Source organism: Varanus komodoensis, unplaced genomic scaffold (genome assembly GCF_004798865.1).
Source record: "Varanus komodoensis strain SLA01 unplaced genomic scaffold, ASM479886v1 scaffold5, whole genome shotgun sequence".
Classification (NCBI taxonomy): Eukaryota; Metazoa; Chordata; class Lepidosauria; order Squamata; family Varanidae; genus Varanus; species Varanus komodoensis.
Window position 1 is genome coordinate 50,684,502 of NW_025336087.1, and position 21,796 is coordinate 50,706,297.

Sequence of the window (21,796 nt, forward strand, 5' to 3'; positions counted from 1 at the left end):
GGCCTCCTAGATTCCGTGCTGACAGGGGATGTCCAGGTGGCTGCAATGTCCAGGAGTGTGTTTCGCTAGCATGGCCTGGGAAGCCAGCTGTGCTCCTACCTGCAGATGTATGCATGCATTAGTGGCCTCCAAGATGGACTACAGTAATGCACAGCATTTGGGGCTGCCATGATTTGGAAACTTCTATGGCTGCCTGAGTGTTGCTGGGTGAGGTGATCAAATCATATAATGTCTATAACTGTAATTACTGCTATGTATCCAAGCCCTATTTAAAGCACAAGATCCGATCGGTAAAGTACAGAATTTGACTGAACAATTTGGGGCCAAATCACCTGAAGGACTACCTTCATGCATATCAAGCTGCTCACCCTTTAAGATCATCATGAGAGGCCTTTCCCACATGCCTATCTTTAAAGCTAGTTAGGTGGGTAAATACATAAGAGGGTGGATTTTTTCTGCAAAACAGATTTATAAGATATGATCCACCTTTTCTTCCTCTCCTGAAACTGGGTGGAAGAAACAGAGATAGCTGGAGAACCTGGGGTTCAATAAAGGAACACTCCCAATCACCAACAAGCTTCCCCACCCCTTCTAAAAAGAACACGTACACATTGGTATGTATTTACTGCTAATGGAGAACATGTTTGTGCCTGATGTGCATATTAAGAGCATTATTTAAGAACAGTTCATCCTTTTGTACACATCACTCCATCCTTGCTACTGAAGTCTGTTTTGGATTTCTTCTGGGAATGTAATTACAAAGTGCTCACAAGGTACTTGGTGTTTTGTGATACAAAATTATTTGGGCTGGGTCCAGCCGAAGTTAAGCACTCTGGCACCTCATTTATTTCAGTGGAAGGTATTTGCCTAGTTACCTGAAGGTAAGGCTTCTTGTACTCAAAGGAACTTAGCGTTGAGTAGATATGCATGGAATTGTGCTGTGCTTAATTGCTCCCCTTTTTAATTCATGGACTGGGAAAAACTAGATTTAGTGATGGAAAAAGAACTCTGAGTTTGACAGTATGGAGATGCACAGGATTTTTCCGTGAGTGTGTATAGGGGCTAAGCTGCCATGTACAAGCACTCTGTGTTTGTGACTGGTGCATGCAGGTACACCACTGTGATGCATCTGTTGCACTTCCCTTGGGTATGTTTCCTGTCGCTTTGCATCAGATCCCATGACATTTAAAAGGCCACACCGAGTACCAGAAGTCCCTGGGAAGTCCCTGGGAGAAGAGCATTATATTCAAGAGGCACGATGAACATCGACAAAGCTTTATTTGGAGAGAGGGAAAAGCTCATCCCCCCTCCCCCACACCCCAGGAATAAGAGAGCAAGAAAAAAACTAAATGCACAAACATAATACAGCTAACTTAAGAATATCGTATTGCATATTTTATGGCATTACCACCTGTACTGTAATGCTGACAATTTCATGTGACTTGCTTGGAATCATTTCCTACATCTTGGAAGCATTGGTGCACGATCTCTCAAGCGGCCCTGCCTAACCTGGTGCCTTCCAGATATTCTGGATTACAACCCTCAGCATCCTGACTCTTGGCAATGCTGGCTGGGGCTGGTAGGAACTGTAGCCTAAAACAACTGGAGGGCACCAGGCTGAGGAAGGTGCTCTGGAGGGCACCGGTGGGGAGTGTCTTTTGCAGAGGGGAGGAGACCTGTGGATGCTGCATCATGGTTAGGGCTCTAGAAGGGGCTGGATTACTCACATAACTGCTCACATTTTATCAGCCACTTGTTACACCGGCAAACAATCCAACTTCTGTAGGATTTTGAACTGCAGCAATATTACTTGGGAATTGGGCATCTGCTTTTCTGGAACTGTACATTTTGTGTATGTGTATCATTTGAAAACAGCAACCAGGTTAACATCTGAGGACTGGTCCACCATTTCTGGCAGAGGCAAGGCCAGGGCTGAGAATGGCCAAGACGGAGAGATGGGCCCCCTGGGGCTTGTTTCACACTGGGCAGAGCAGGTGTCATTCTAGCTGCAGCCGGAGCCCGCAGCCCTTTCGCTGATTGCTTGCACCCGCGCAGTGGCCCCAGCCACTCTTGTGTTCTCTACGCAACACAGAATAGATTCAAGCACATTCAGAACAGGGCCGTCACTACAACATATGAGAAAACGACGTTCTCAACTCCAAGTTCTGTGCTAAGAGAAAATGAGGAAAGGCTCCACTTAGGCTCACTAAAATGTCAGGATCTCTTCAAACATACCCACAGAAACACCCTCTTTAGCCTTTCCTGGATTGCACCACTGCTGCACCCAGCTTCACAGGCCCACCTGCCTTTTCCCAAAACAGAAGACCACCAGGAGGCTCTTTAATACTGCAGAGTCAGACCTCTCTCACAAGGTCAGACTCTCTCACAAGGTTGGTCTCCTAGCAGGGTCTCCCAAGGTGGAACAGTCAAAGCTGAGACAACAGACTAAGATGTATCCAGCCGCTTCAGAAGTAATGACCACATCAACAGGAGAAAATGGGTAGCTCTAATGGTGATGGGGGTGAGGCCTGTGGGAGGATGAGGGGTGGTCATTGATGGGGGCAGAGACCGGCAGGGCCCTTGTGCGTTTATTTCAGCAAGCACCCATGGGCAGCGGAGTGGCGGGACAGATGTCTCCTAGAGATTCGGGGTTCCAGATGAAAGATCTGGAGATCCAGCCCTAGTGAGAAGCCCTCAACAGCACCTTCGGCTGAACTGTATCTGCACATTGCTGCGATTTTTTAAAATGGGTATTAACGCAGGAAAAAATTGGAACTAGACCTGACTAAGAAATAGTATGTACTCACTAGTGCCCAAACTCACCTGACTGAACTCTTGGATTTTTATATTGTTTCTTATGACACCGCAATTACTTCCTTACAGGAAGACCCCAAGAAGAGTTAACACACCCAGATACTGGGCATGTTAAGGGTTGCTATAACTTTATTCTTTGGCTAAAAACACTGAAAGGCAGGAGCAGGCTCATTTCTCGCCAATGAGCAGAACAGTGGCTGCACAGGTCAGCTCATGTCTTGGGTTCCACAAGGGCTAGTGACTTGCATTAAAAACCAAACCAAACCAAACCAAACCAAACCAAACCAAACCAAACCTGGAGATCTCAAGGTTATGAATCACTGGGTGAGGGCATCTGCATCGTCTTGCCCCTTCCCGAAGACCCACACTTTACAGTGCAATCCTATCAAAAGCAAGTCCCATTGAGGTATTTGCAGCCAGGCACAAGACCTCTGCCATGCCGCTGGCAGAGCAACAGCCGGACCCCAAGCCTGGCCAGCTCTCTGGGGCCAGAGTGGGAGCCTTTTTCTGTTCCTCTTTTCTTTTCTATCCATGTCCCATTGCCCATGCCTGGAGGGAATGAACTAGGGCTGGTGCAGGTTCAGAGCCTCTTTGGGGATTTCTTGGGTGAATGAGTGGTTTGGGTTCTTGCAGGTCCAGGACCTGTTGAGTATGCCAGAGTGAGAGGTTATTATTAAGTCTTAATCTTTTGACACCTCTTTTATTTCAATTTACCTGCTTGAATTGACGCTGTTCTTGCTTTGGTGCCACGTATGCAAAAACTGAAATAATACAGAGCAAGTTAGCCTGGCTGCTGTGCAAAGAAGATGCACGCGTTTCAAGGAAGGGCTGCCGCTCAATGGTAGAGCAGATACCATGCCTGCCAAAGGCCCCAGGTCCAATCCACAGCAGGTATGGCTGGGAAATGAAGTCCTCGAAGGCTGCTGTCAGTCAGAAGGCACACGTGGCTGTGCACTGCTGCTATTTTTAACAGAGTGGCGTGTGTCACATTTGTTATTCCGCGAATGGGTTTATGTACGCTGGATGGCACTCATTAACAGACGGGACCCAGATATGAATGCAGGGCTAATTCTCCATTATAATGTCAGGCGAGTTCATACTTGTTGCTTATTTCTGAGCAAATGACATCAGAGGTAACTGAAGTGTAAATGCAGCTGCGCCAGCAAGACAATTGATCATATCACTCCTACGTCAGATTTGATGCCATCCATCAACCAACATGTTCTGCTCACTCAATAGCACAGGCAGAACAAGATGTGGTAAGTTTGTGAGTGAGGCTCACAGGCAGCACAGCCCCGGCTACCTCTGGGCTTTGTTCTTCAGCTGCAGTGGCCTGGAACACTGGGCCATGGCATGTTTTAGGTTCCTGTGAAAGACCTTCTCTGATGGCTTGTGCTGCCCGTTTGCAAGTGACAGGAATGCATGGATTTTGTTTGTTTGTTTATTATTTGCATTTATATGCTGCCACAACAGCCCAAGTTGGGCTCCCTGTGTGACTTACATCCATTAAAACAACTTAACATTCTAAAATCTAGAGTACTAAAAGCATTAACAAAATAAGCAGCATACAAAATGTAATCAACAAATTAAAATCATTGCAATATATGCAAAAATAACATTGCATGAAAACTTTAAAGAATTGATTTAAACTAAAATATTACTATAGGCCAAGAACAGGGTCAAATTAAAATCAAGATTACCATTAAAATCAACTGTTAAAATAGTCAGAGAAAAGATATGTCCTCACTTGGTGGCAAAATGTCAACCCTACCCCATCCATGTTCCAAGGATTGTCAAGAGACTTTCATTCTGGTGTCTGCTCTTTGATGGATTTTAAAAATCAGCTTTTCATTCTACTTGTGCTAATTCATGTCCGTTAATGCGGATTAGTGCTAATGCCTTCCAAAAGTAAAAAAATGGTCTGCAAGTCCATGGCATTCAAGTGAGTAAGAAAAAGTCAGTCCATGGTAAAATCCAGAGATCAAACTCATAAAAATCTGAATTCATTTGAATCTGCTGCAGGTTGCTCCAACATACCTGGTCAGCACATCCCCAGCACTCTTGTGTGTCTGTGCATCCCGGAGGAACATCAGGGGTGGTGATGGTGACCAAAACATCTGTCAAGAAAAATCATGTGCCTTTGCTTATCTCTGCAATGCAGAATATCTAGTAAGTTTCCGAGGAATCTGTGGATGTCAGTTCCCTGGAGCATAGCTGGCAGTCTGTCATGGTATCGAGCTAGTGCTTCCCGGTGGCAACCCATTACTGCTGAGTCATTCCCACAGAAACAGAGTGTTTCAAGGTAGGTGAGGAGATCCTTTTTATTAGCCCAACCTTTGTAATGTGATTTGCATCCAACCTTTGATCTTCATGCTTTTTCTTCACTGGTGCTCTCAAGGAAGGAAGGAAGGAAGGAAGGAAGGAGGGAGGGAGGGAGGGAGGGAGGGAGGGAGGGAGGGAAGGAAGGAAGGAAGGAAGGAAGGAAGGAAGGAAGGAAGGAAGGAAAGAAAGAAAGAAAGAAAGAAAGAAAGAAAGAAAGAAAGAAAGAAAGAGAAGCATAGACTGTGAACTCGAAAGCTAGCAGATTCTCCACAATAAAAGCATGACAGTTGTGTACACAATTAATTTTGTGTTCCTTTCAAGGTTGCTTTTGCATTTAAAATATGTGTATGCCATCTTTAGGATGCTGGGTGGATCTCATAAAAATAACTCCCATTCAGGAACCAGTTCTGTTCTTGAAAAGACTGGCAGTAAGTCCTGTCTCTTGAACCTGTAGCTAGAAGGTTCGTGGATGTTATGAAAAAGACAAACAGCATGAATAAAAAGTAAAGGCAGACAGATTTTGCTTCACTCTTTCATTTGACCAGAGGCAATGCTTTATTGCCTCCAGACAAACTTACTTTCCTAAGCAATTCTTAAACATAACCTGTGGGCTCATGTTACCTCTGAAAGGAAAAATAAACTTGGGGAAGTTTAAGTAACAGAATACACTTGCTGCTAATGAAAACTGTTTCATCACAGTCAGGCAGTTCAAACAGGTTAACAAAAGCTTTTCATTTAAATGACTACTGATGACAACCAGGAGAAATCAAGTAAGCAGCCATTGTCCTGTCCTGTCCTCTCACAGAGACCACACCTTCGGAGGGAAACTTGTCAGCTGCAGAACCAGTTGTTATTTCTGCATGATGCTGGGCTGACTCACAGAGCAGCCGGTGATGAAGGAGATTAGCAAAGCAATTGAGGCATCGGCCCAGCTCCTTGGAGCTCGTGAAGAGAGGGCAGAATGCCCATCGACCAGAGATAGAATAACCAGACCTCAGGGGCCTTATCCAGGTGGCCTGGATTGTACCATCTTGCCACAATATTAAAATCTATGGATTGGAGACTTCTGCTAGTATTTAGATGCCATAATTGGCCCTGACTCATCAGATAGAATGCTCGTCCTTTCACATGTAGGAATGTCTCCTTAGTCATGTTTGCAAAAATAAAGAAGTGTAGCGTTGTATATATATTCACAAGATGTATTACATTTATCTGTGTCACAAAAGAGTTCCGACATAATCACAGCTTAAGATGCATCCAATTCTTTCCCTTTCCCCTCTCACTAGATTCCTTGTTAAATGGGAGGATTGAATTTCATTAGGATTCTCAGCCTACCATGACCTTTTTAAACAGAGCATAATAAAAAGCACAGCACAAATCTGATACCGTACAGCAACTCATGTGGGGCCAGCAGGTGACATGACTTGATGGTTGTGTTGACCAGGACTCTATCTTCATTCGGAATTGAAAACAGCAATACCACAGACTTGTACGCAGCCTTTGCGGACCTGAGTTTGGAGAACAATCATAAACATTCTTCTAGCCTATCAGTACACTTCCTTGACCTATCAGTACACTTCCTTGTACAGCTGAGAAGTTGCTCAGTGAAAGATTTCAGTGAAATCTTAACCTGTGCTTTTTCCAAGCTAAGCTCTTTCAGTGCCATCCTGAATGTTAAGTGTAATACAGTAATTAAATAGATGTGCAGATCTTTTCCCTGATCAAGACTTAGGTTAGCTTACCGGCTAATGGTGTTAGAAGTATTCTAATAATTAACTGCTTGCGCAAGCTTTTATGGACTTGTGTGGGCATTAGATCAGTTCCTGTATAAAAGCAGAAACTGGGGTGTTCAGAATGATCACAGATTACTCCTTTCATGACTTATTTTATTATTTATTTTATTTGGGGCATTTTTATCCTATCCTATACAAAAGTCTCAGGATGGCTTCATTTCATCTTCTGTCTTGTTGTGGCTGGACTCATTGTTAGCTTTACTTAGCACTGCAGTGGAAGGAAACGGCCCCGAGTCCTTGTTTGTAGTTTGAGGGCCTCCTTGAACGGCAGGTTTAAGCTATACCTGGTGGCGTGCAATGTTACATTCGTCAGCATGAACTACAACACTTGAAATACAGCAGCCTGCATCTTGGAAAGTGTGCCTACTGCTCAGCATCCTTTGCAGATGATCCATGGCCTCTGCCTGCCGCTTCATAGGGAACTTGAATCTCTTGCTGCAAGGACAAAGTGAAATCGAATGCGCCGTAAAAGCCACTGTGGAGTTGCCGCATATCCACATGTGATACTTCAGCTCAAAGAACAGCGACTGCATTGGGCTTCAGTGACTGACAAACACATTATTAATGCTCAGTCATCAAATGCTTTTGATTAAGGAGAGAAGCCCCGCCACACTGTATAAAAGCAGCCCCCCTCGCTGCTCACAGTGTGCTCTTCTTGAGGCTGCATTTTGCAAAAAGTGAGGGCAGCTCTAAAAAGAGATGAACTGCATCAGAGCTATGTTTTATTCTTTCTGGGAATTGAGTTTCAAAGGAGTGGGGAGAAGACTTGCCCATGTTCTGATGTAATAACTGTTACATCAAGAGACATTAATTGTTAATTATGTCTCATCATTGCAAAATGTGATGACTGTTTACACTTCGCTTCAATGCATCCTGAATTCATAGCAACTGAATATAGTTGCACTGAGCATCTTTATAAAGGACACATATTCACATTCACACTTTAAGGAGAATTTGGCTGTACAGCTGCAGTGGTTCAGAAAGGGGACTTCTCTCTCTTACTTCTCTCCTTCTCAGAAGAGAGGACCAGAGGAACATTACTAGATGTAGCAAAGCAACCATTGCAATTCATTGATCTTAGCTGGCTCAGGATCACTTTCAAGATAGCTAAAGGGCCATTCAGAAATAAATGGCATGCTGGTTGAAAGGGCCTGTGCTGAACTGAGCGAGTGGTGCATTCATACCCAAAGCAGCCCACCCTGGGGCCATCTAGGTGTTTCGTATTAGGAAGTCTGGCCCTGTTGGTTGGAACTGGCAGAAGCAAACCCCCAAACATGTCAAGGCACCGGCTTGGGGAAGGCTGCCTCAGAGGTACAGGAAGTAATCCATGGGTGTGGAGGGTGAGAATTTAGTTTGGGCCACATTTTTCATGAAGCTATCCTAATCCATGCTTTTCAGACAAATATGTCAACGGAAGCATAATTATTGCTCAGATTCTGCACTTCCCAGAATTTTGCAATGCAGTTTTCACCTCAGATATCACATTCAGAAATGCATGTCTTGGAGAAAGTGTATATTAAGGGAAGCTTTGCATAATGATGCTTATCTATGTCTATATCTATATCAATCTATAGCAATATATCTATAATCATATCCATATCTATACCTGAAGTTACACTTAGAATGCATGATAATAACTAAGAGCAATGGCAGTGCAAGAGGCTGGATACATTTCATTTCCTTTTTTAACTTCTTTGACAGTGACATGAAAAACAGGCTCTTTCAAAGCAACTTTCTGTAGAGTGGGCCTGTGCCCATGAAAGCTTATTTTGCCACAGTAAATTGGTGAGTCTTTAAGGGGCCATAGAACATTGTAGCTTTTGAACACGAAAGGGGAACAGAAAATCCCCTACCTTCTTCCAGCAGAATCTGGCCATAAGGACCATGCAAAAAGCAGCTGCACTTCCGAAAGTTGATTTCAGAGCCAAGAAGCCGCAGTGCCATTAGGCAAGCTGCTCACTTGTATGTTGCCTTGTCCCAGATTCAGCCATTGCTGCACATTCAAACCCATTTTGCAAGGAAGCCCATTTCTGCTCTTTTCCCCACAGGAAGCAGCCTGGGCCGGCTTAAGAAAGAATTGAAGAAGCCCTCCAGCCCACCATTTGATATGTGGACAAAGCTAGTCCATCTGCTCTTCTTATCTGGGTCTTGCTGCCTGCAGTGGTCCAGGACACAAGGTCAGCTGTCCAGTGACAATTGGCTGGGCAGGGCTCTGCAGAATCTGGTGCACCATGAGAAAGTCGTGGGGCAGTGGGGCTCTTAGGCCATCCTGGCCTCTGGACTTATGCAAAGAATGAGCGAAACTATGGAAGGGATGGCAGGAGCCTCCCCTCTCGACCAACAGCCTGTTCCCTGCATGTTACTCTCTCTGTTTAGTGATTGAACCTCACAAGCTGCTCATAACTGCAAGGCTACTGAGTTTAGAGGGCTTGTATTAAGGGAGATTAGGGGAAACAGGGCAGTTCCAAAGATCTGAGGCCCATCCATAGTCTATCACAGCCCATGTGGTCCGTAGTCCGTGTCCTATCACTGCCCACCTGCCCAGTGATCCATAGTCTATGGACATGTCACTGCCCATGATTTGCACATACATGCTTTGTAATAATTCCAGCATATATGTGATAAAGAAGGTTTATTGAAGGTATTTCTACAATGGGCGAGGTGCTCAGCCTGCCAGAAGATGAACAGAACTGCAGCATTCCTTTCTGTGGGTTTCTGAACAGGTGTGGTGAGGTTCTCCTCCTTTCTTGAATGGACAACAGTCATTCAGCCTAGCCACTGTCATGTCTGCATGTTGGTAGAAACAGCACATGGCCAGGAATTATCAGCATTCACAAAGTTTTGTCCAGCTCTTTTGTTCAAAGATGTCCTTACAAAGTGCATTTGTGTTCAAACAAATGTTCTCAAACAGGATCAAATGGGAAAAGCTTTCACATATGGAAAGCATCAATGGGAATACTTCTCACAGCCATTTTATGGATGCCAAGTAGTAGGGATGAACACAAAATGCCAGAAAGAACTGCTTTCATGTTTTGGCAGGCTGGTTTAATGAAATGCCTTATCTAGGGTGGCAAGTATTCACTTCTTTGGTTGGCTGCAATCTGACCCACACAGTACATTTCAGAGCCCAGGTGGACGATCCAGTCTGAAGATAAAATTAAATCTGATTTTTAAAGAAACATTGAAAACCCCATCCAGTGATAATGCCCCCTGTTGTCAGCTACACAACCCTATTCCTTGGAAATTTCCCATAGTTTTGTAGATTTTCCTTGAGTGAATTAGAGTTTTGCAGAAAACAATAGAGTATTTACTAAGAGAAATGAATTGGTCAGTAAAAATGGGGGGGGGGGATTTTGCCCAGCCCTATGAAGAATTTTCATAAGTGTTATTGGAGATGATCTAAGTGAGGTGGTTTCTTTTTTCTTTTTACCAGCATTATAATTGCTGGCTCATTGCCCACCAGACCCCCAGCCCATAGTCTCCCCCTCAGTATTCCACTGTTTTCCAAACTACTTTTATTATGTTTTTTCTAGCACTTCCAGTTTTTGTGTACTAGCAAGACACATGTGACAGACCCCAGCAGTAACATGAGCTTCTCTACATGAGGAGTTTAATCCATGACGTTACTGAGGCATTTTTTGTTTTCATTGGACGAGGAAAAATGTGTTCTTTACACCCAATTTTCTCCTGGGTTTGTATTTGTCTGCCTTTCTATATATTCGCTTAACCAAACACTAGGCAGTACAGTGGCAAAGCTGCACTGTAGCAAATTCGGGGCAGTACATGAGGCTCTTTTCCCAGCTTGTTGTGGTTTAACATTTAATACCAAGCTTTCCTTTAAAAAATGTGAAAAGGGCTGGAAAAGCAGGAGAAAGACTGAAGAATGAGGGCATCATGAAATGTCTCCACACATTTCTGTGAGTGAGGGATCATGAGAGCGCAATAAAGACCTCGCACGGAGAAGTCCTCATAGCCGTGGCTTTAGCCAGTTTCCCTGACCCTTCTTTCTCCTTCTCCTCCTCTTGTTCCCTGCTCTTTCTGCATGCTGATTTTAGAGATACTGTATGTTGTGGGCAGGAAAAAAGCCGAGGAAAGAGCAAGGAAGGGGGAGGAGGAGATGCGGCAGCGCAAGGCAGCTGCGACGTGGGGTCGTTTCGCTAGATAGAGGAAGGGCCTTGGGGGTGAGTGGGCTTCGTGCGAGCTGACCTGTGCAGATGAGGAGACAGAGGCTGAAGTAGCTGGACGGCATCTCTCCCATCTTTCTCCTCCTCCTCCTCCTCTTCTGTTTCCTTCCGCCCGGCTACTTGAGAATGCACATGTACAGTGGAGCACAGCTTTGCATGGATGTACAAGATATTTTTAAACCCCGCTTGCTGCGCACTATCCAAGATGCACATCTGAGTAAAAAAGGTGAAGAAACAAGGAAACGGCTCCTACTTTTCCTGCAGTTGCATTGCTGTGTGGCACCCATTAGCATCAGGGACTCTGTGGATGCTATGCACTATTCATTTGTATGTCCCACCACAGCAGTTTATTTTATTTTATTTATTGTATCTGTATGCCACCCCATATTCCGAGATCTCTGGCCAGCTCCCAGAACAACATATCATAAAACCATAGTTAAATTAAAACTATAACATCTAAAACCATTTAAAATTCAATGCTATATAAAATACAAATCAGGGAAATAGATGGCCAGCCATAGTCAATAAGAGCAGTAAATCAATAAAACCAGCAGCAATAACGTGATTTAAAAGCAAGTACTAAATAAAAAGGTCTTTATCTGGTGGCAAAAGCGGGACAGCGAGGGTGCTAGTCACACCTCCTTGGGAAGAGAATGCCAAAGGCGAGGCGCAATGGCAGTGAAAGCCCCTTTTCTGGCCAATTCCCCCCTCGCTTTATTTTGGAGGGGGAGGGTCACAAAGTAAGTGGCCTTGTAGGGGTACATGGAGACAGGCATTCCTTCCTAGAGCCATTCTGATGAAATGCCATCATGGTGATGCCTGTCACACAAAAGGAAATCCAGTGTCATCCCTGGCCCATTTATAGGAGTGCATTTGATTCCAGAACGTTTGCAAGGCAAGCAAATAACCCAAGTCTCTCCTAGTTTTATTCAAAGAAAATGAAATCCTTTAGTGCAGTGCCTTGAACTTTGCAGAAGCTCGGAAGATCAGGACACGTAACATATGTGTTCCGGCTCTGGGGGCATTTGCTTTGAATTTTCAGAGAGTTATAGCATTTGTCTTGGACTGTGATCATTCGCATGTGAATATCAGCGAGTTACCGCATTTCTGACCCGTACTGTAATCTCTCTTTCCTGTCCTGCCTCTCTCTTGCTGCACTCTGGAGCAAAGTGAGGCAAGTGAACTGTCCAGCTGATTATGCCTATAAAAGAGCTCACAAACAGTTAAGAAAAACAGCCCCCTGCCTCACCAATGGATTTCTCATCAGGCCAGCAAAGCTGGAGCAACAGGTTAAGGAGGCACCTCCAGGGACCACTTGACATCTGCTTACATGGGTGACTTTTTGATCTTGCTTGTTTTAGCTTCCTGCTGCAAAACTAGCCCACTACAGGACTGGCTATGCGGGCCTTACTCCGAGACGGCCACGGGTAGGGGAGAAGCAGGGAAGGCCGTTTGCAGGGGGGCAGGGACGCTGCAGAGGAACGCAGATCCTTGATGACAGATCAGATGAAGGTAAAAAGGAGAAAGGAATTACATGCTCCACAACGACAATAATGGGAGCGGAAAGAAAAACACAGTCGGGCTCGTGTGTGGAAACCTTTGGCTGAAAAGGGGCACCATCATTACGTTCTCGTGTCAGTGATAGATCTTAAGACTCGGAGTCTTTGTACATTGCAACACAGGTTTCTTTTTCTTCCTTTCCTAAAAAAAGAAAGTTGAACAACAGCAAGGGATGGCTGTTGAATGTTGGCAGATGGTGATGTTATGGCTAAATAATACAACACATCAGTGATCTACAGCCGGCTTCATTTGACGCCATGTGAGTGACTCACATCCAAACAGCAAGTGGCCTTTGGGCCATTCTAATTCTGAGGCCACAGCTTTGTTTTCATTATTGTTAAATTCTCATTACCTTCATATTAGTTACAGTTTGCATGTAAATTGCACAAACTTGGAAGTCACCGGATCCTTTTTGTTTACAAAACTGGTTCTGCAGGATTTGGCACCTTGTGCTTTTAAAGAGAAATAGCCACAGTGCTATAGAGACACCTGAATGCAACCTTTTTGTTGTTAGTGATATGGCTGGATGGGCAAATTTGGATTTTTGCAGGAAAGATGGGGGAAATTCACCATCTGTTCCAGAACATTATTGTCAGCTGCTAGCTGGTGGCCATCTTTTTCCTGCCCCTTCCCATGGCAGAGGTGGGTGGTGAGTTGTCCCCTTCCCCAAAATTTGCCTGTTTTTTTGCTCTTTCATCATTCCAAATACACAGAATTTTCATCTCATCACTTTTTTCAATGTGTGGTTCCGATTAATTTCTATGATACCAATTCTATCCTACCATTTCTTCAGTAACAAGGATCTAACTTCCATGTTCACCATTGGCTCATGGATAATTTGAGAAAGCATATAGCATATAATGTTTTATTTAATAATTTGATGTACGCCCCTCCATTCTACCAAAAAATGGCACTCAAGGCAACCTGCAGCATGATTATAATTGATCAAAATAATCAAGTACAATAAAATGCAGCAAAGCATACAATTACAGAATAAAAACATTCCCCGCCAACCCAAGAGCAGGCCAAAGGCCTTCTTGAATAATGTAGTCATTGCCTGTCAGCAGCTGGACAACAACGAGGAAGCCAACCTAACCTCTCTTGGCTGGGAGTTCCAGAGCCCAGGTGTGACTTCTCTTGGGTCACCACCAAACAAGCCTCTGAAAGTGGCAGTCTTTAAAGGAAGGCTTCTCCAGAAGATCTTAAAATGGCCAGGTTTCTGCAGGAGAAGGCAGTCTTTCAGATAGCCTGGTCCCAAACTGTGTTGTGCTTCATAGGTCGTAATCAGTACTTAGATTTCTGACTGGAAACAGACTGGTAACCAGTGGAACTAACTATACAGAGGAGTCACATGTTCCTGTAGCCACCCTGTTCAATAGTCTGACTGCAGGGTTTTGAACTAGCTGGTGTTTCTGAGCAGTCACATGTTAGAATAGTTCCAACTGGATGCAAATTTACATCCACTGGACCTGTGTCAACTATGGCATCCAGAGAGCAATCAGGATTTTGGCCAAATCACTCAAAGGTGTTAGGAAAGAGCCAAGAGCCACCAGAAAGCCATCCAGATACGTCAGTCTCTGGGTGGTGGACTATCCTAATTAGCACCTTACTCCCATAGAGACTCTGAATCCCAATAAGTCTAAACCTCACAAGGCAGTGATTTGTCTATGGCAACAAAAGTATAAAAAGTTCCTCCATGCCCAGATCACCACCTCCAACCCTACACAGAATACCAGATTCAAAGAGTGCTCTGCTGAATGAGTGAGGCCAGATACTAACTGGAACAAACCCAGGGTTGCTATGGAGGCTTTGAAGTCCTAAGCCAGTTCTGACCAAAACACTGGTGTAGTCTTCCAAATATTACAAAATTGTCTCTGAGGTATAGCTCCCCAGGGAAAAGGCATCACTTAAAGGGGACACACAGACAGCAATCTTACCAAAGATGAACACAGAAATCACATAGTGACATTATGGCCTGAATGCTTTTGTTCTGAGTTTGCAAAGCTAGACTTCTCAGGTGATGCCTTAAAAGCTAATCTCACATAGTTTATGAGCCAAAATCCATTTACAATGAGGGTGACCCCTTGTGACCAGCCATTTAAATGTCTTTATGTCCTACAGTGGGAATCAAGTTCCATATATATGATGTAAGCAGGACTTGAAGAAAATTTTCACTGACGTGCTGATCAGAAATCATGTACAACGAATAGCATAACTGACAGCCATATGCACTGGACTCTCTATTTCCTTTGTGATTGCTGGGATTGTAGACCCTAAGTGGGGTATCTTCCCATCTGAAGATGCAATTGAAAACAGCTGTCCTCCACATCACATGTGTGTTTGTATATGTGTGCAGATATGTGTGCGTGTGTATGTCCCTCAAGAGATCCTTTCAACAGGTCAGATTCAGAGAGAACTTGGCCAGCTCTGTCCTTCCCTCCTCTTTCTCTTGCTCCTTCTCAGAAATATTGGAGTTCTAGATATTATGATCTTTCTGGCCAAGTTCAGTATCCCCAGATGTGAAAAAGTTTAAGAATTGCTCAATATGTCACATCCTCCTTGAATGGCTGACAGACAAGTTGTCATGCTATTCTCCATCATGAACAGCTGAAGATGCAATCCTACACAAGTTTAGTTAGAAAAAGGCCCCGGCTCCCACCATGGTCCGGCCAGCTATGTTGGGAGCAGCAGGCTTAATTTCTGTCCAGATTTTCCCTAGATTGCACCCTAAATGACCTTCATCCATAAGAGAATGTCTATAGCTGTGACTCACATTACCACACTTCTATTTATCAAATAAACAAAATGTACTGTTCATGTTTGGAATAAATAGCTGATTAGGTACTTGGTCAGAAAGTACGACAGCTGGGCAAAGCAAAGTCGTATTTAGTTTCCTTATTGTTTGTTGTCATCAAGTGCATCCTAATTGTTTCTAACTCAAAGGTCTGCTAAGTGGCTGTTTTCAGAAAGTGTGACGGGCAATGCAGCTGCATTTCATTTAGGAAGAAAGCAGGCAAGAGATGTAATAATAACCAAGCTGGATGTGTTGACTCATGAGCCAAGCTGGGTGTAGATGTTACAGTGTGTATGTTTGTGTGCAGCCAGGAATGTTTCCATCACACAGATCTGCTGCAGATAAATGCACCTCAGTCCCTTCTTCACCAGGAAGAAAGAGAGAGTTGCAGCAAGATATAAAAATGTCTCCCAAGTTACAATATAGTTAAACATTGATAGTAAATGCTGTGAGACTAACAGCATACATTGCATCAAGGTCACAAGATAAAGGGAGAAATGTATTGTTAATGCAGATTTTTAAAATGTACAGGTATGATCTCTTATGGAAAAAAGATGGAAAAGAAGAAGGCTTTCAGCAAGTGAAGGCTCCCAGAGTAGCAGAGACATCCATCGGCTCCACCCTCCTCATTCTTCATGAGCAAAATTCTAGCTAACCCTTCATAAGCTGAACATTTTGTCAGAATTGGTTTTGACATGAAATTGTTTCCCCTTCAATCAAAGATCACAAAGACCTATAGTTTATATTTCCTATGAGGGTGTTTAACCGACTAAGACAGATTCATGACTGCAGCGGTATGCAGCCAGTGAACAGGCATGGCCAGTAAGGGAACAATGCTGGCTTTCATGTTTTCTTCTTAGTTTGGTAGCTGTTGATCGGGCAATCATGCCCTAAATGCTTTAGAACTGTAACTGCCATTATGGTGTTGGAGGAGCCATTTGTGGATAGACATAAAGCTGCTTCAAAAATTGATTTGCAAAGTGGGCTGCTGATAGAGCGACAGCAGGAAATGCTTCCACCCCACTGCAACACTGAGAAAAGACATGAAAGGTGTGACTCAGGCTTTAGGAAGCCCCTGTGCAGTGCAGGGGCTGGAATGCTGACCTTCGGCCAGGGAACTCCTTGGGCACCTCTCCATGCAGCTGTGAGGTTCTTCGGCTGACCTTGGACCAGTCATCAGGCCTGTTCACATGACACAACAGTACACCAAGGATTATGGGAGGGCCATGTGCAGCCACCTGCTCAGGGTCATTATATTGTGTTAAGCCCATCTGAGTTATGTGTGGTTAAATAACCTTTGCATAAACCATGGCCTGTTTAAATAAACCATAAAATTAGCTTTTGCAATACTTATACTTGCTGGATTCCCACAACCTGAGTGGAGGTTGCATATACAACTTGGGACCAGTGTGCACTGCAGCTCATTGTGGGTCAAATAACTAAGGATCTACAGTGGTGTGTCAGAACCCAGTCACCTTTTCAAAGGCCAGAAAGGTGGGGGCATATATGATATTCTGAGCTCAGTGGAACAAGACTAGGATAAAAATGTACCAAATTAAAAGAACTCGGGGATATTTCTTTACTCTTTTTAAAATCTTTATCTTGCAATTGGACCAAGGAGACTAACAAAACACTCAAGGAGTGTAACAATAAAATACAGATTAAAACATAATCCAATTAAAATATAACATAAAACAAACAAATAAAAACACATTTTAAAGCAGAATAAAAGAAATAAACAGCACCAACCAATTACGTAGAACTAGCCACAATTTTGTAAATAGCTCCTGCAGTGCATTTCATGTAGAATATATGCTTAGAATTCTTTTCCTATTTACTTCACTGTATCGTACTTTCCCCAGAGAACTTAATTCTTGGTCTCACAATGAAGTCCTAAAATTGTTTAAACTAAGGAAGAGATCTCACCAGTCCAAGAAGGCAACCTCCAATCTAGCAAGTCTTTTGATAACCATTCAGTGTGGACAGTGATGCAAGAGCTCATCGGAAATAACCACAGATGGACTGACAGTCAGGTGTGGAAGTGGTTGGGTAGCCTCTTCCTGGCATTTCACCAGCATGATTCCTGAAGTCAATGTCCAATTGCAGGCCGTGGCCTTCAGACTTTGGAGTGCTGAGATAAGGGAAAACATGGCCAGGAGAACCAGTTGATTTGTATGGGCCACAATGAAAGATTGTTGAATGACTGGAGAACTGGCAGAAAGTTTGGAGAACAGAGAGCCGGGAGAAGGGTGAGGCACATATCCCACATTATAAACACTCTGCAGTCACTCAGACAAATTCTTCTGGATTGTTTTGTGAAGTGTAATTCAGTTGTTCCTTCTAAGTTTTATGAGATTCTTCCCTCATAAAAGTGTTGACGTAGTTTAGAATCAACCTGCATAAAACTAGTTTCTGAAATATACACTCTGGGGAAAACAAAAAAAAATTAATCTTGATAATTCACACAGGAAGAACGAGGTAGGTGATTGAGATATCACTGGACATTTGACCTAATCGAAATCTTCTGTGGATTCATTCTAACAACGAGGTGGCTATGCTGACTGGCCTTACCTCCAGCAGACATGTGGACTCTTCCCAATTTCTTCATAGTTTTGTACAGTAAGGCAATTTATTCAAGGCAGCAACCATCATGATTTGTGAAGCAAGACTAATTGGTCTCTGGAAATTTTCAGCATGGAAAAAAGTAGGTGTGAAAGGTTGGCAGGTTCCAAATATGATTTAGCAGGGGCAATAATGTCTGATAGTGCAAGAATGAGTGTTGCTAACTTAATCCATATGATTGCCTCTCTCAAAATGTAAGCTAGGGTAGATAGATATGCACAAAACAGACATTAATCATTGTCTACAGGTGAGATGTACCCCGGAGAGTTCCCAGAAAGTGTTGCCATGCTGCGTTTGGACATTTGTACAATAGATTAGTGCACAGGAAACTCTTGAGGACTAAAGAAGATGGTCTGTTTGCAGTTGTAGCCAATTTAGGATAAACCAGAACAAATTGTGGTCTGGTCTTACATGGTTTTACCAAGGGAATTTAGGTTAGCAGGCTTCTCCATGGTCTTCCTAGATGACTCCTCCAGGTGTCAATAATAGCTGAAATGAATTGTTTCACTGTTCTTCCTTTCCATATGAAACTCACGTCCCTACAGCAAAGGATGTGTAGCACAAAACAATATAGACGGAGATGGGCTTTGAGGGTGCAGTCCGTAGACACTGTCCATAGCTGAATTTGGAGTCCTATCTCCAATCCTGGAAAAACACTGCGAGGTCACAGCTCACCCCACATTTGCAGCATCTCCCCCCCGCTCCCTGCAGCCACTGTGGTTCTTTACATACTGGCTGCAGCTCCCAGGTTGTAAGGCTGACTTCAGAGCTGGAGCTGGAGCTGCGGGAAGGGGAGGAGTGAGGGTCCACCAGGTATCTCAGTGGTGCTTCAGCTTGCTCTCCTCCCATGCAGGTGCAAATGACTCAGACTGCCCTAAGCAGCCATCTGAGCCCTTTTGCATAACTCCATAAAGGTCCCATTTCGGAGGGTTACAAGCATTCCCTTTGGATTGTGTCAGAGTTGCATAAATCTTCACCTGGAGGGCCACTTCTACTGTTTATGTCATCAGCATGTGGCCCAATTTAATGGGATAGTTAGGGGGATGCAGTGGATGAGGCACTGAGTTTCCTGAGTGAAAGGCCCATGCGTAAGAACACATAAAATCATGAAGTTCATTGGCCGTTTTTGGCAAATCAGTTTTTGTCAAGCCAACTTAGCCTGTCTATCGGAATATAAAGCTGTAACAATCAACTATCTTGGACAATCTTAGAAACCCTTTGTACATATGCATTTTAAGTTATAATCCTTGTTTCCAAAGGAGTTGGAAATGTGTAATATAACAGAGAAATTAAGGCTACAGCTGCAATTTGCCATCTTTTTGGTGCCAGGCTAAGACAGCCGTCTTTGCGGAGGCCTTTAAAGACCTCCCTGGTCATTCAGGGGCCTGAGGCAATTAGCCAGGTGCCTTGCTTTCATTCTTGGCTGCTTTATTCTTTTTATTCTGTTTTTATGGTCTTTTAATTTTTATGTTATTTTAAATTAATTTATAATTCTTGTTAATGTTTTTGTTTGTGTATTTTATTTTTTTATACTTACTGTAAACCACCCAGAGAGCTTGGGCTGTGAGTGGTATAGAAATGTAATTAACAACAACATCTGGAGAAAACACAAGGGTACTTAGTAGAATTGACTTATTGAATAGATACATGTAAGATTGCGGTTATGTGAAGCTCATAAAGTATAACTAGGGGATGTGCAAATAAGCCAAATGTGATCTTGTAAAGGCTCGTTGGATTTTGTCTCAAATCTCATTCTGACTTATGCCCATATCGGTTTGTGATTTTTTTCTTTAAGTATGAAAATTCATGGGTAATTTTGTGCACATTTTCATAAATGTCTGTATCAATTGTGCTTATACTTTCCCATATTGATTACAGCATGTTTTGCACATGTTCATACACATTTAATGTATTTTAAAAGATGCAAATAGTGTTTTGAGCTTGGGAATGTATGCAATTCAAGAAAAATCGAACAATTGTGCCTGGGTGGCTATGTTTCATTCTGAGAAGCGCAAGCAGGGAAAATTCTGGTTGAAAAATGAACTAAATTAAATTCCTCACACACCCCGAGTGCGATGGCCATTTTAGATGAGTTTTAGATACCAGGTAGCTGCTTGAAAAATTTGCACATGCTGTCCTACTCCAGTTTCTAGTAAGCCAGCATGTACGTGTTTTCAGGTTTCAGTGCATGTTCGCAAGTTCCTACCTGTGGACTGTGGACTGTGGAGTGCCACACAGAAGCTTTTCAAATGGTCCCTGTGTATCCAGATGGTTGTATGAAGAAGCTTAGTGGCAAACAAAGGCACGCGACTTGATTGTCAAGTCTTCCTCCTATGATGCACAGAACTTTGTTTCCTTCCTGCTGCGCGAGGGGGGAAGCATGCTGCAGGGCACAATAGCGCACCGCTGCTGTAACAGGAGGCCATCTGCCATCTTGAACCAACAGGTGAATAGCATCAAATCGCAATGCTCTGCTAATGCATCCCACCTTGGCTTTAACCAAGTCCTGACTGTTTTTGGTTTCCTCCCCTCCAGACTGTGGAGCAAATGAATACAGTTTCTTGTGTGTGGTTAGCATCTGAGGCCACAATGTGTACACAGCCTTGAAAGATATATTTTTATAGGTAAGCACCTCATAAAATATTTTTTCTGAAGACATTTATCAAGAGAGACTTTGAAAAATTGTGGGAAGACAGATGGGGAGGCCAACATGTGCTTTTTAGCTGCCAAAAATGTGGGTACCAGCAACGGCAGCGGCAGCAGCCTTCTTGTGAGAGGTGAGGCTTTTCACATTGCAAGAGGGAATTCAAAGATTTATGCTCAGCCGTATATATGACTCTCTCTGGCACTATTTTGAAATGGTAATTATTGGTTTGACATGAGAGAATATTTTAGATTGAATGCTGAAAGTTCTTTGCGTATTCAAGAATAATCACTCTGAAGCTGATGGTCGCATTCCCCTACCTACTGTCATGATGCCTATGTTATCATGACATAATATTTCATTGCATTTATTGTTAATATACTGAACTACTCATTTATTCATCAGTGGCTGGTATTTATTGTATTCACATTTCTTCCTTTGTATATGCGCTCCAAATTGACATGGCATATGAAAGAATGCAGGCGAACTGGACACTGCATCCTTTAGTACGCTTATTGTTGGATTTAAAGTATTGGTCTTTGCATTATCAGAAAGGAAATCTTAGTTAAGAAGGATGCAATGTAAACCATAAAGAAAAAGAAAAGAAAGCCTCTTTCTGCAGATTCATTGAGCTAGAGGATGACTAGCCTATGTCCCACTGATTTCTGCGCATATGCTCTATGTAAGCCTAAGTTTGGATCTAACTCATGAGTTACAAGGTTGTTGCTACTGTTTTTGCCTGTGCCTTGTTTTCCTGCTGCAATTCTCCAATCACACCATCCGGCCAAATTTGCACAAACCAAGGTCCTAGGTTGGTAAGCACATGGGACAGGGGCTTCTCTGTTGTGGCTCTCTGATTTGCAACTCTCTCCCCAAGAAGACTAGAATGGTATCTTTGTTTAGTTTTAGGTGAGCTATTAAAATCTATTGTTCCACTTAGCTCTGGAATGGTTTTAAATGAATTGGCTCTGTTTTCTGTTTTCAAGACCATTCTTTCTCTTGACTTTGCTGGGCCTGATATTTTAAAAAATTTAATCTTATGAACTTTTAAACTTAACATAAT

At 43.2% G+C, this 21,796-nt stretch overlaps 1 long non-coding RNA gene across 1 annotated transcript in view; it reads left to right on the top strand.

Moving 5' to 3' along the window:
• Nucleotides 1-4,853: 4,853 nt before the first annotated feature.
• The window catches only part of LOC123031618, a 51,992-nt gene continuing 35,049 nt past the window's right edge, over nucleotides 4,854-21,796 (top strand). The window contains exon 1 of the long non-coding RNA XR_006416337.1: nucleotides 4,854-5,116. This is a non-coding gene — a long non-coding RNA (uncharacterized LOC123031618). The remainder of the gene's footprint in view (nucleotides 5,117-21,796) is intronic.